General features: G+C 40.0%; 1 protein-coding gene across 3 annotated transcripts in view; it reads right to left on the reverse strand.

Annotated features, from left to right (window-relative positions):
- The window catches only part of LOC138643212 (cytochrome P450 2B19-like), a 332,244-nt gene extending 317,486 nt beyond the window's left edge, over window positions 1-14,758 (reverse strand). For 2 of the 3 annotated variants that reach the window (XM_069732061.1, XM_069732059.1), the window contains exon 1: window positions 14,502-14,758. The gene's annotated coding sequence lies outside the window, so the exon portion shown is untranslated. Of the gene's footprint in view, window positions 1-11,158; window positions 11,407-14,501 lie in introns of those variants that run through there. The other variant, XM_069732060.1, reaches the window with a different exon arrangement.
- Between the last annotated feature and the right edge of the window lie 666 nt (window positions 14,759-15,424).

Genomic DNA, 15,424 nt, shown 5'->3' on the forward strand with positions numbered 1-15,424 from the left:
ACAGGCCCGTTGGTCGTTATTTTTTGCTCGTTTTGATTTTGTGATTTCATACCTTCCGGGCTCTAAAAATGTGAAGGCGGATGCTCTGTCTAGGAGTTTTGTGCCCGACTCTCCGGGGTTATCTGAGCCGGCGAGTATCCTCAAGGAAGGAGTCATTGTGTCTGCCATCTCCCCTGATTTGCGGAGAGTGTTGCAGAAATTTCAGGCTAATAAACCTGATCGTTGTCCGGCCGAGAAACTGTTCGTCCCTGATAGGTGGACTAGTAAAGTTATCTCTGAACTTCATTGTTCGGTGCTGGCCGGTCATCCAGGAATCTTTGGTACCAGGGAGTTGGTTGCTAGATCCTTCTGGTGGCCATCTCTGTCACGGGATGTGCGTGCTTTTGTGCAGTCCTGTGGAATTTGTGCTAGGGCTAATCCCTGCTGTTCACGTGCCAGTGGGTTGCTTTTGCCCTTGCCGGTCCCGAAGAGGCCTTGGACACATATTTCGATGGATTTCATTTCTGACCTTCCCGTTTCTCAAAAAATGTCGGTCATTTGGGTGGTCTGTGATCGCTTTTCTAAAATGGTCCATCTGGTGCCCTTGGTTAAATTGCCTTCCTCCTCTGATTTGGTGCCTTTGTTCTTCCAGCATGTGGTTCGTTTACATGGCATTCCTGAGAATATTGTTTCTGACAGAGGTTCCCAGTTTGTCTCGAGGTTCTGGCGAGCCTTTTGTGGTAGGATGGGCATTGACCTATCTTTCTCCTCGGCCTTCCATCCTCAGACTAATGGCCAGACCGAACGAACCAATCAGACCTTGGAAACATATCTGAGATGTTTTGTTTCCGCTGACCAGGATGATTGGGTGTCATTTTTGCCGTTGGCTGAGTTCGCCCTTAATAATCGGGCCAGCTCGGCTACCTTGGTCTCTCCATTTTTCTGCAATTCTGGGTTCCATCCTCGTTTCTCTTCAGGACAGGTTGAGTCTTCGGACTGTCCTGGTGTGGATTCTGTGGTGGACAGGTTGCAGCAGATCTGGACTCAGGTAGTGGACAATTTGACCTTGTCCCAGGAGAAGGCTCAGCTTTTCGCTAATCGCAGACGCCGTGTGGGACCCCGACTTCGTGTTGGGGATCTGGTTTGGTTATCTTCTCGTCATATTCCTATGAAGGTTTCCTCTCCTAAATTTAAACCTCGTTTTATTGGTCCGTATAGGATTTCTGAGATTCTCAATCCGGTGTCTTTTCGTCTGACCCTCCCAGACTCCTTTTCCATACATAATGTATTTCATAGGTCGTTGTTGAGGAGATACGTGGCACCTATGGTTCCATCTGTGGAGCCTCCTGCCCCTGTTTTGGTGGAGGGGGAATTGGAGTATATTGTGGAGAAGATTTTGGATTCTCGTGTCTCTAGACGGAAACTCCAGTATCTGGTCAAATGGAAGGGTTATGCTCAGGAAGATAATTCCTGGGTTTTTGCCTCTGATGTCCATGCCCCAGATCTTGTTCGTGCCTTTCATGTGGCTCATCCTGGTCGGCCTGGGGGTTCTGGTGAGGGTTCGGTGACCCCTCCTCAAGGGGGGGGTACTGTTGTGAATTCTGTGGCTGAGTTCACTTCTGTGGTCACAAGTGGTATTGCAGTCTCTGGGCTTCCTCCCTCAGGTGTTTTGGTGAGCTCGTTGGCTGCCTTGCTATTTAGCTCCACCTGAGTCTGTCTTCCTTGCTCCTTGTCAATGTTCCAGTGTTGGATCTGAGCTACTGCATCTTTCCTTGGGCCTGCTGCTCTGCTAGATAAGTGCTTCTAGTTTGTTTTCTGTTTTTTCTGTCCAGCTTGCTATTATCTTTTGCTGGAAGCTCTGAGAAGCAAAGGGGTGCACCGCCGTGCTGTTAGTTCGGCACGGTGGGTCTTTTTGCCCCTTTGCGTGGTTTTCGTTTTAGGGTTTTTTGTAGACTGCATAGTTCTCTTTGCTATCCTCGCTCTGTCTAGAATATCGGGCCTCACTTTGCTGAATCTATTTCATTCCTACGTTTGTCTTTTCATCTTGCTAACAGTCATTATATGTGGGGGGCTGCCTATTCCTTTGGGGTATTTCTCTGAGGTAAGTCAGGCTTGTATTTCTATCTTCAGGCTAGTCAGCTCCTCAGGCAGTGCCGAGTTGCATAGGTAGTGTTAGGCGCAATCCACTGCTGCTTATAGTTGTGTGAGGATAGATCAGGTACTGCAGTCTACAGAGATTCCACGTCTCAGAGCTCGTCCTATTGTTTTTGGTTATTGCCAGATCTCTGTATGTGCGCTGATTACTGCACGCTGTGTTGCCTGATTGCCAGCCATAACAGTGGGCTGTGTTATATATTACGTTGCCTGTGCTATATACTACTTGGCCTGTGCTATATGCTACACGGCTGTGCCATATGCTACGTGGGCTGTGTTATATATTACGTGGCTGTGCTATATACTACTTGGCCTGTGCTATATGCTACGTGGCTGTGTTATATGCTACGTGCGTTATGTTATGTGCCACTTGGCTGTGGTATATTTCTCTGCTGTATCTGTGCATCATGAATCGCGGTATGTGTTAAAGATGGGGGCCCACTGAGACTTTCGTCCAGGGCCCTGAAAAACCTGGAGCCGGCCCTGGCTTCACTAATTGGTCACGCCTGGCCGGCCGCGAACAATCAGCGACAGGCGCAGTCCGGCCGTGAATTGGTGCGGAATTTGAACCACGTTTCGCTAATTTGTCGCGCCTGGCTGGCCAATTCCTGTGTATAAGTTGCATTATTCTGAAAACTTCATAAATAAACTACATACATATTCTAGAATACCCGATGCTTTAGAATCGGGCCACCATCTAGTGGTTAGATATATATAGGTACACATCTTCAAACAAATATATGGCATAAAACTGTCGTGACAGTTATAAAATAATTAATTATTTTTAATTTTAGCTTTTACAAATGAATTTTTTTATAAAATAATATTTTTTGGTATTAAGGGGGAAATATGTTTTTGATCCTAAACACATCATCGCAGTTCATCAATACCTCTTTTTCACACATTTTAATAAAGAAGAAATATTAATAAGGTATTAATGTGTATAATAGCATTAAGTACAGTATTATAAAAGTAATTTTTTTTACTCTAATGAAGGGTATTATATGCAAAGTTGCATAATTTCAATATTTTGGTAATCCAAGGTTATGACAAACACAAAAACATCCAAATAATGGAAAAATTAAAGGGAATGTGTTACTGAGACATAACCTCTGCATTTAATACTAAAGAAACTCTGGCACTCAAGACAAGAGACAGTTCCTTCATGCAAGTCAAAATATTCTTTATTCAAATCAAAATGTTGGTGGGAATCCACTAATGGTTTTTTCGTAAATAGGTAATAAACAATTTATATAATTTCCAATTCTCAACGTTTCGGCTATTAGAGCCTTTTTCAAGAGATATTGTCTGCAACATACAGAAAATATATATGAGAACAATATATACATAAGTAAACATAAAAATAAAAATAAAACATTTTGGTACCCGAGATACTGTTTGCTCTCCAAATGAAACATTTATAAACAGTGGTTCATATCAAGACTTTAAGCCTATCAGAGCTAATAGCAAATCGTTGGATCCACCAACATGTGAGCCATATTGGAAAACGACTGAATGTGGGACCATAGATAGTAACAATCCGTGTCATGACCGAAAAAGCTTCCATATAGTAATTCCTAACAACTATCAGGAGAAGCCAATAAACGTGAGATCAAAAGTCAAGAGAACAAAAAAAGAAAAAGAGAAAGAAAAAAAGACAAAGTATGAGGAATACTAATGGACCCAGAGCCAAAATAATGTTGAAAACAAAAATAAAAATAAAAATAGAAACAGAGCAGCAGCTCAGAGTTATGTCTTCAGTAAGTTACAAAGATATCAATAATTAATAATTATTGAGATATTACTAATTGTACTTATATATGAAAATTACACTTATATATGAAAATTGTAAAAAGTAGGACCGCTGGTAAAAAAATAGGACCGCTGGTAAAAAAACCGCTGGTAAACAACAAATGTTGGATATAATATTAGAGAGGAATGTATCCTCTTTACTCCAAAAAAGTCTATCACTCCGCTGTAGTCCACCTATGGATAACATATAGAGACATAATAGAAATAAAACGAAAGGACATATTACTTATCCGCCTTTGGTGTGAATGTGGAACTCCCACTATTGGAAGGAGAAAGAAAAAAGAAAGAGGGGGCACATGTGACTATCTCAGAGGCTTACATATGAGGCGGGACAATGGCTGAGGAAATACCTTCAAGATGGAAATACCTTAAAGACAAGAGCCGCTTGTGTGTCCGGTGTGGAGGTCCGGGAGGCAGTGACCGTTCAGTAAGCGGGTACGGACTCGAACCGCGTCGAATGACGACCAGATCTCAGGTACAGAGGATGCCAATAATATAGTATATAACATTTCATCCCAATGCTTATCCCCTTTAGAAATGACTGTCTTGCAGAAAGGACTTTCCTTTTGTCCGGTTCCTAGGTTCAACACGTTCGTATTAGACCAAGAGCTACACCGTTTTTTCAGAAATGTTAGATTGAAGGCGCATTTTTCTCATATACCGGAAAGAGTTTCAACTGTAACAGTTTCTTCGGAACCCATATTCAAATTGGAAAATTTGAAACTTCGAGTCCATAGCTCATTTCAACCACCACGTACACACCATCCGGTGGAAACCTACATAGACTTTGTTAAGCAAGATGTAAAGAAGGCACTTGAATCTATTGAACAGGGACATATTCACGTTAAACAAAATCTAACCAGAGATGAACAAATGGCCCTAGTCTCCTTGAAAAATAATAGACAATTGATGATAAAACCGGCGGACAAGGGGGGCTCTATAGTGGTGTTAGACCGTGAATACTACATGCGGGAAATACGTACACAATTGAGTGATGTAGAGACTTATCGACCTGTCAGTAGCAATCCGACTTTCGATATAGCGAGGGAGATTAAAGAGTTCATTGCTCATCACTTAAGGGAGGGCTCAATTGACGAAAAACTGGGAGGTTATCTGCTTAATCAACATCCAGTATTACCAGTATTTTATACTCTCGCAAAAATCCATAAACATCCCACCCGCCCTCCTGGACGACCAATAGTCGCCTCGACTAATTCTTTATTATCCCCCCTAGCTATGACTCTTGAGAAGATACTATCTCCCCTTGTCCCCCGCATAAAATCTTATTTGAAAGACACATCAGATTTTTTGGAATCACTTCGAAATGTGGGTACATTACCTGAGAATTGTCTATTAGTGACTATGGACGTAAATAGTTTGTATACTAGCATAGGTCATCAAGATGGTATCAGAGCAGTTATGTCCTTTCTTGAGGAACATACTCAATTTTCGTCCCAACAAAAAAGTTTTTGCAGGGATTTACTTACCCTGATTTTAACAAAGAATTTTTTCATTTTTGAGGATCGGTTCTTCATTCAAGAAAAAGGCACCGCTATGGGGTCTAACATGGCACCCCCATACGCCAATATATTTATGAACAAATTCAAAGAAACCTTTGTTTATTCACATCCAAGTTTTACATAATTTGTGAGCTACTGGCGTAGGTATATAGATGATGTCTTTCTAATTTGGACGGGGAGTCCCGAAACACTGGAATTATTCCATCGAGATCTCAACTCTAGCCTGGGGGGCCTAACATTTTCCATTTCTTACAGTACGTCCTCCATGAATTTCCTGGATACCTTAGTTAGTATTAATAATGACAGGCATTTAGAAACAGATTTATATGTCAAGCCCACGGACCGCAATAGTTTGCTAAAATATGATAGTTGCCACCCTAAACACATCAAAGTCTCTCTTCCCAGATCTCAACATGCTCGAGTGGATAGAATAGTTTCTAAACCAGAGGTTTGTCATACGAGACACCAAGAAATGGACTCTAAGTTTCGAATCAGGGGTTACCCAACTCATATTTTAGATAATAAACAGCATATAACACGAGCTAGGGACGGGCATAATATACCCCGCATAGCGTTTGTGAGTACTTACCATCCCTTTAATCAACTAATCAACTCATGCGTGACCCGACATTGGGATATCCTAAGCAAAGCATATCCTCAAGTTAAGGAATTTTCAGTCAAACCAATTATTAGTAACAAAAGGTGTCCTAATCTTAGGGATCGCTTAATAAGAGCAGATGTGGGCTCCTCAGTGAAAGAGATAACACAAAGATGTTTTTCTGCACCCCGCAACGGGACTTTTCCCTGTTTGAGTTGTCACCAGTGTTCTAATATTACGAGAGGAGATTACTTCACACATCCTCGCTCTGGCAAGAGGTTTCCAATTAAGGGTCACTTCACCTGTAATTCGACTTTTGTCGTATATCTCATTAAGTGCCCATGCGGTCTCGGATATGTGGGCGAAACTACCCAACATATCCGAGATCGCATTTCACAACACAAATCTACCATAAGATGTGGCAAGACACTATTACCGGTTCCAGCTCACTTCATACAAAATCACCATACTGTGGCTCAATTAAGGTATCAGGTGTTGGAACATATTCCAATGGCTAGGAGGGGTGGTGACAGAATCAAGAAATTAAAAGAGAGGGAATCCTTCTGGATTCACACTCTCCAGACTCTTGCCCCATTAGGACTAAATAAAGACTATGAGATCTCATATTAGTTTGTTCCGTTCTGAATCTTCTTTCTTCCTATAAAATATATGAGCATGAGATTCTTGGTCCACACTCTCTCTCCATATATAAGTTTCTTATATACTACAGGTGTTACTATGTTGGTATACTAACATTAATGTATATTTGGTTACATCGGAGTCTATCTCAATTTTGTCTCCCTGTACAAGTGTATTCATGTACCAATATGGGGTTGTTTTATCTCCAATATTCAGGTATTCTAATATTTATTTATTTATTTGTTCATTATTAATATCACACCGCAAAGTGGTCACGATATTTAGTAATTTGTTTAATTATTTATTCTCCTTTCTTCTAGACACTATTAATATCACACCGCAAAGTGGTCACTTTAAATCAGTAATTTGGGGTACCATAGTGCTTATATTCTCTTGTTTTCCTTCTTCTTTTCAGCATACAAGCGGGAATCCAAACTAAAGCACCGCAACATCAGCGCATGCGTGACTTTGGCTCAACTTCGGCTCTTTCCGGCGGCACTCGGCTTCTCCGAACCTCACTTTGGTTACTAGCGCTCTGCACTAGGGGGTCAACTCCTGACCTGGATATGCTTGACCCGGCCGTTCATCGCACCGGTTAAAAAGCCGGCGTGTCACATACCTTACACCTTACTGAACGGTCACTGCCTCCCGGACCTCCACACCGGACACACAAGCGGCTCTTGTCTTTAAGGTATTTCCATCTTGAAGGTATTTCCTCAGCCATTGTCCCGCCTCATATGTAAGCCTCTGAGATAGTCACATGTGCCCCCTCTTTCTTTTTTCTTTCTCCTTCCAATAGTGGGAGTTCCACATTCACACCAAAGGCAGATAAGTAATATGTCCTTTCGTTTTATTTCTATTATGTCTCTATATGTTATCCATAGGTGGACTACAGCGGAGTGATAGACTTTTTTGGAGTAAAGAGGATACATTCCTCTCTAATATTATATCCAACATTTGTTGTTTACCAGCGGTTTTTTTACCAGCGGTCCTATTTGTTTTACCAGCGGTCCTACTTTTTACAATTTTCATATATAAGTGTAATTTTCATATATAAGTACAATTAGTAATATCTCAATAATTATTAATTATTGATATCTTTGTAACTTACTGAAGACATAACTCTGAGCTGCTGCTCTGTTTCTATTTTTATTTTTATTTTTATTTTTGTTTTCAACATTATTTTGGCTCTGGGTCCATTAGTATTCCTCATACTTTGTCTTTTTTTCTTTCTCTTTTTCTTTTTTTGTTCTCTTGACTTTTGATCTCACGTTTATTGGCTTCTCCTGATAGTTGTTAGGAATTACTATATGGAAGCTTTTTCGGTCATGACACGGATTGTTACTATCTATGGTCCCACATTCAGTCGTTTTCCAATATGGCTCACATGTTGGTGGATCCAACGAATGCTATTAGCTCTGATAGGCTTAAAGTCTTGATATGAACCACTGTTTATAAATGTTTCATTTGGAGAGCAAACAGTATCTCGGGTACCAAAATGTTTTATTTTTATTTTTATGTTTACTTATGTATATATTGTTCTCATATATATTTTCTGTATGTTGCAGACAATATCTCTTGAAAAAGGCTCTAATAGCCGAAACGTTGAGAATTGGAAATTATATAAATTGTTTATTACCTATTTACGAAAAAACCATTAGTGGATTCCCACCAACATTTTGATTTGAATAAAGAATATTTTGACTTGCATGAAGGAACTGTCTCTTGTCTTGAGTGCCAGAGTTTCTTTAGTATTGATTATATTGACTTTTTCTCTTGGCACCTATTTATATAACAGTAGAGCACCCCCATAATCGCTATTATTTATAACCTCTGCATTTGTCATCAACATATAAAGGCCTTATTTTTATTTTTATTCTAATTTTTATTTTTCATTTTTCATTTTTATTCTTAATTTTTATTTTTTCTCAAGAAGAAAACAATCAATATTTAATAAAGTAATGTCTAGTACAAGATTATTGCTTCATTAAATATAGTGATCATATGATTTCATTACAGGAGAAATGTTTGTACAGCTGACATGTGCGCGCAATAGCAGCAGGTGAAATCGCGATCAACCTGCTGCTATTAACCAGTTAAATGCCGCTGTCAAGGGCTGACAGTGGCATTTAACTACCGCTTCCAGCCGGGCAGCCGGAACTGCGTGCATCGCCGACTCGTCACATGATCGGGGGTCGGCGATGCGTCGGCATAGTAACCAGAGGTCTCCTTGAGACCCCCTGTGGTTGGTGCTCATAGCAAGCCTGCAATTCAGCTACATAGGAGCGATCTGATGATCGCTGCTATGTAGCAGAGCCGTTCAGGCTATGCCAGCTTCTAACCTCCCATGTAGGCTATTGAAGCATGGCAAAAGTAAAAAAAATGTTTTACAAAATATGAAAAAAAATTTTTTTTTTATCAAAGTTTAAATCGCCCCCCTTTCACCCCATCTAAAATAAAATAATAAAAAAATCAAACCTACACATTTTTGGTATCGCCGCATTCAGAATCGCCTGATTTATCAATAAAAAAAGCATTAACCTGATTGCTAAACAGAATAGCGAGAAAAAAATGTTAAACGCCAGAATTACGTTTTTTTGGTCGCCGCTACATTGCATTAAAATGCAATAACGGGCGATCAAAAGAACGTAACTGCACAAAAGTGGTATAATTAAAAACGTCAGCTCGGCACACAAAAAATAAGCCCTCACCCGACCCCAGATCATGAAAAATGGAGACGCTACGGGTATCGGAAAATGGTGCAATTTTTTTTTTTTTAGCAAAGTTTTGACTTTTTTTTCACAACTTAGATAAAAAATAACCTAGACATGTTTGGTGTCTATGAACTCGTAATGACCTGGAGAATCACAACGGCAGGTCAGTTTTAGCATTTACTGAACCTAGCAAAAAAAGGCAAACAAGTGTGGGATTGCACTGTTTTTCCAATTTCACCACACTTGGAATTTTTTTCCTGTCTTCTAGTACAAGATATGGTAAAACCAATGGTGTCAGTCAAAAGTAGAACTCATCCCGCAAAAAAAATAAGTCCTCACATGGCATATTAACGGAAAAATAAAACAATTATGGCTCTGGGAAGGAGGGGAGCGAAAAACGAAAAAGGGCTGCGTCTTGAAGGGATTAATAAAGTTTTAGTAATAAAGATGGAAACACTTGGTACATAAAAGACACACGACATCTAAAGGTAATTACACCTATGGCATTAAAAATGTTCTATCACATGAAGAATATGGTTAGTAATGTATTATCATTTATTATTACTTTAGTTTTCCAAATATGAATTCCATCTTAATATTCTGATAATTATATGGATATTATCGATTGCTATGGTACGCTGTGATATTACAGTTTGGAAAATTACCAGATTTGGTATAGAATAGGGAATGAAGACTTCAATCAAGATACTGGAGTTACGTTAATAAAAACTTTTCATATTTCTAAATTCAATTGATTCTTAAAAGTTGCAAGAAGAAGAAGCTGCTATCCAGAAGTTCCACAAGGTAAAAATGCTGATTTCTGAGTAATAATAGACTGTGTCAAATACAATTCATGTCACCACTGACAACTACAGCATCCATCACTGACAACTATGAGTACAGTATCTAAGCTGACAACAACAATTGGAGAGGACGATGATCCTATGATACTAGGATGAACTGTTTTTACATTTTTATCACTTTCCAGTGGTTTTCTATCACCTATAGGACTTCCATGAAAGCTGGTGAACAATCAGTTAATTGTCAGGACGCTACAACCCTGACATGTATCTTGTGCATTAAGAACTGGCTAAGGTGCTATGTATGGCAAGGAAGAGTCATTTTAACCCTTGCTGTGCTGAGCAAAGACCTCACACCTGTTCCAAGACCAGTGCGGACGATATGGAAGGATTCCAGATGATTTCCAAGGCGAGCCAATGTAAGTCCAGGTCTCTAAAGGTGACACTGCACAGATATTAAAGCTACATTTTATCTATTGACTTTGCTTTCTTATCAACATTTGAATTTATGGACTTTGATTGACACATGACACACAGTCTCTACAATATCTACATGCTATCATCTATTTCAAAAGAATTATAATAAAGATTGTTTAAAAAGAACCAAGAAGAAGACATCAAAATGAAGACCAGACGACACCAGATGATGATCGGACCTGAGATGCATCAATTATGTGTAGGGAAATATAATTATATATTTTATATATGAATATTAGTCATGGCTTACCATAACAGGAATTTACATGTCATTATGTTATTGAGTACGTATAACAATATTATTATTATTATTATTATTATTATTAAAGGGAACCTGTCACCCCGAAAATCGCGGGTGAGGTAAGCCCACCGGCATCAGGGGCTTATCTATAGCATTCTGTAATGCTGTAGATAAGCCCCCGATGTTACCTGAAAGAGGAGAAAAAGACGTTATATTATACTCACCCAGGGGTGGTCCCGCTGCTGGTCAGGTCGGATGGGCGTCTCCGGTCCGCTGCGGCGCCTCCCATCTTCATTACATGACGTCCTCTTCTGATCTTCAGCCACAGCTCCGGTGCAGGCGTACTTTGCTCTGTCCTGTTGAGGGCAGAGGATAGTACTGCAGTGCGCAGGCGCCAGAAAGGTCAGAGGCCCGGCGCCTGCGCACTGCGCACTGCAGTACTTTGTCTGCCCTCAACAGGACAGAGCAAAGTACGCCTGCACCGGAGCAGTGGCTGAAGATCAGAAGAGGACGTCTTGTAATGAAGATGGGAGGCGCCGCAGCGGACCAGAGACGCCCATCCGACCTGACCAGCAGCGGGACGGCCCCTGGGTGAGTATAATATAACGTCTTTTTCTCCTCTTTCAGGTAACATCGGGGGCTTATCTACAGCATTACAGAATGCTATAGATAAGCCCCTGATGCCGGTGGGCTTACCTCACCCGCGATTTTCGGGGTGACAGGTTCCCTTTAACATTAAATTATTTTGCCAAAAAAGAAAGAAGATCTTATTATCATTATATCTACTTTGAGGGTTCCAATAAATGTCTTGTCACCCTCAAAAGGGGGAATTGTTAAATACTAATTATTACTTTTTTACTTATTCTTATTCTCAACTCTGTACTGAGCACATTGTCTCTCGGTGACATTACAAAAGCTATGGCTTTTAGGAGGGTGGGGGCGGTCACGTGGGGGCTGTCACCTTGGCCTTCTCTCCTTCATTCTCCACGGACTTCAGACTACTCACAGAAGGAATGAACAGCTGGTAGCCATGATGACTTCTACTCCATGACAAAGACAGATGCCTTTATGGACATATGAATAATCTCTTTGTAACTACTTCACCTATTTTATGTTTTGCTGCAATGTGTTTTTTTCTGTGGACAATCCAATACACCACTACATTTTTTATGAAAATATCATGACATTTTTCTTTAAGGGTATCGCATCTGGTAAAGAGTCCTGATTAAATAAATGTGCGAAATAAGCATACTTTACAGTAAGCCATAATCATCAACATTAACATAAGCAAACACTTGTAATAGATCACTCTGTTTGTAATGACTCTATATAACGTGATTTTCACTTTTTGGATTGAAGAACTGAAATAAATTCACTTTTTGATGATATTCTAATTTTGTGAGAAGCACTTATATCTACCACTACAAGGTCATTGTTTGTTGGAAAGATCAGTCTTGGTTTTATCATCTGCTGAGGTTCAACAAATATATTATGATTAGACTGTGCCACCTACATATAATTGTACCCGTGTTGGGAACCCCACTGTGCTGAACCCTTAGCTACGCCTCTAAGCTGGCTAGGGCATCACTAAAGTGGGCACAACGAGAGAGTGCATTGGTGAATAGGGGTCCTGAATGAATAAGGAGTGAAAGTGGTAAAAGATACATTGTATACAAAGTTGAAATATGATAAACTAAAATTGATCTCTGTTGATATTACAGTTGCCGAGTGTGAAGAACTAAGATGGAAACTTTTTGGACCCTTTCCAGATCACATTAATATGAAAAGTCAAAAAACTATTTGAAAACAATATGAAGAAACCAGTGACGTAAAAAGAGTGGAAGATGACACTTTCATAGAGGAGTGCTTCACATAAAGACCATAGCATTGTCACACAGTCTAGAAACATCTGGAGTCTGGTATATCCATCATGAGCACTGGCAAACTGATCCTTCATGACGGATATAGCAGTCATTTCAATCCATTGCTATTGCTTCTGTACCGATGCAATCAGCTGCAAGAACCCCACTGATACACATTAATGAACTTGCTGGAATCTTCTAGACCAGGGTCAACAACCTTGGTCTTCCAGTTAGGCAACTATAACATCCAGCATTCCTGGTGGCTGTCAAGAAAAAAATTTAGAATTGACAGTCCTCAGTGGTTGATAACTGAAAAGATGGTAACAAATTGCAAGCTTTCGAGATTACACAGGTCTCTTCATCAGGCAAAGACTAAAAGAAATTCTGAAGAATCACATGTTTATGCACAACATAGCACAGAAAGAAAAAAAAAACATGGATAAGACAGGTGACATGAAGCAGAATTACCATGAGTGATAAACAGTTATGTCCATTAATATTGGACCAGTTCTTAGATAAGGAATGTTTTATTGTCCCCTGATTGGGGTCTGGTTCTGTTGTGATGAACCCTCATAGTCTGAGGGGCAAGTTCCTTAGTTGATGTAAAAAGACGTAAATCCATGTGACACATTCATTCCTGCACTAAGACTGTCAAAGGTCGTCATCAGTTTATATTCCCATACTCTTTTGTCTCTCTTAGATTTGAAGCTACCTTTCAACACAAGTAATTTCATGCCCATAATGTTATGATTTGGGAGACAAAAATGTATTGCCACAGGTAGATCCATTCTTTTTTCTCTTATTGTGTGGCGGTGAGAATTCATCCTTGTTCACAGTTTTTGCCCTGTCTCCCTCACATACAGACCCCCAGTTCACATCAGGACTACAAGATACCAGGTACTTTCAGCTGTGTCACTTCTAATGTGGTGTACCTAATTATTTGTATTAAATGTCCAACTGGGGGTCGGCCGATACCCGATACTTGCAGTATCGGAATGCTCAACACTACTAAGAACTGGTCCAATATTAATGGACATAACTGTTTATCACTCATGGTAATTCTGGTTCATGTCACCTGTCATATCCATGTTTTTTTTGTGTGCTATGTTGTGCATAAATATGTAATTCTTCAGAATTTCTTTCTGTCTGTGCCTGATGAAGAGACCTGTGTAGTCTCGAAAGCTTGCAATTTGTTACCATCTTTTCAGTTAGCCATTAAAAGGTATCAACCACTGAGGACTCTCAATTCTAAATATTTTTCTATCTACTGGCTAACACGGTACCAAGATATATATCTTTCCTGTATCAAAATGGTGGCTGTCAAGGAATGTTGAAGCTTGTAGCTGGAGATCTGAAGGTTCTTGACCCATGGTGTAGACCAAATGGTTTGGAAAACCTGGAATAAATGATCAGGCTGTTGGAGAGTGGAGAGAAGAGTAGACTTTCCATTTATCAGTAAAGTCTGGATATTTTACAGCCTGGTACGCGCCATTAAGTGATGGGTGTGTGAACCCTTAAAGAAGGGTCTTAAGAAGGAGTTAGATGGAGCTGAGTGGAGAAGTCTGTGTCCAGGGCAGACCCTGCTGTAGTGACTATGAAGAGCCAGTAAGTGATAAATGGTGAAGTCTCTATTTGCTCTTCATTCCTTGCTCCCACTTTTCTTGATGCTGCTCTCCAACAATACTAAGAAGACTGATCAACTTACCAGGAAATGTCCACGATCCTCGTCCAAATCCAATCGTGTAAAAGGACAAACGGTGTCTGGCACTTCACAGTAATAAGAATCCAAAATATTACTTGTCATGAATAAAACATCTCGTCTTTACCCTGTTTGACTCCTTACGTGCTGTAAACCTCATCACATGAGGAGAACAATAAACTGTGTGGAAGAATCACACAAGCATCACATGAACCATCAGTATTCAGATCCGGATATACAGATACAAAGTATATACACGTAAAACATCTCGTCTTTACCCCGTTTGACTCCTTATATACTGTGAGCCTCATCGCATGAGGAGAACAGTAAACTGTGTGGAAGAATCACACAAGCATCACATGAACCATCAGTATTCAGACCCGTATATACAAATACAATGTATATACACGTAAAACATCTCGTCTTTACCCCGTTTGACTCCTTATATACTGTGAGCCTCATCACATGAGGAGAACAATAAACTGTGTGGAAGAATCACACAAGCATCACATGAACCATCAGTATTCAGACCCGGATATACAGATACAAAGTATATACACGTGAAATAAGAAAACAACAGCTCAGGTTTACCTGTGAAAATGTTTATCCCTATTTCTTGTACTTTTGATAATTTGTCACATTAACCCCTTAACTGTACTTGACAGATCTATCAATCATGAGGGTTGGTAAATGACCATTTAATGGTGGACACATCAGTTGTGTTGATCAAGTGGGTATTGTCTCTACACCCATGTGCACAGCTGATATAATAAGCCGCTGAGATTGGTGAGGGCATCGATCCCCATGGTGTAACCCTCTAGATGCTGCAGTTAATAGCGACCACAACCTCTAGTTGGTTAGTCAGAAAAAGCTTTGCTTGTCAGTCCAACGCCTGATAATTTATTAGACCCAGAATAAAACGACTGTTT

Source organism: Ranitomeya imitator, chromosome 6 (genome assembly GCF_032444005.1).
Source record: "Ranitomeya imitator isolate aRanImi1 chromosome 6, aRanImi1.pri, whole genome shotgun sequence".
In the NCBI taxonomy this organism is placed as follows: domain Eukaryota; kingdom Metazoa; phylum Chordata; class Amphibia; order Anura; family Dendrobatidae; genus Ranitomeya; species Ranitomeya imitator.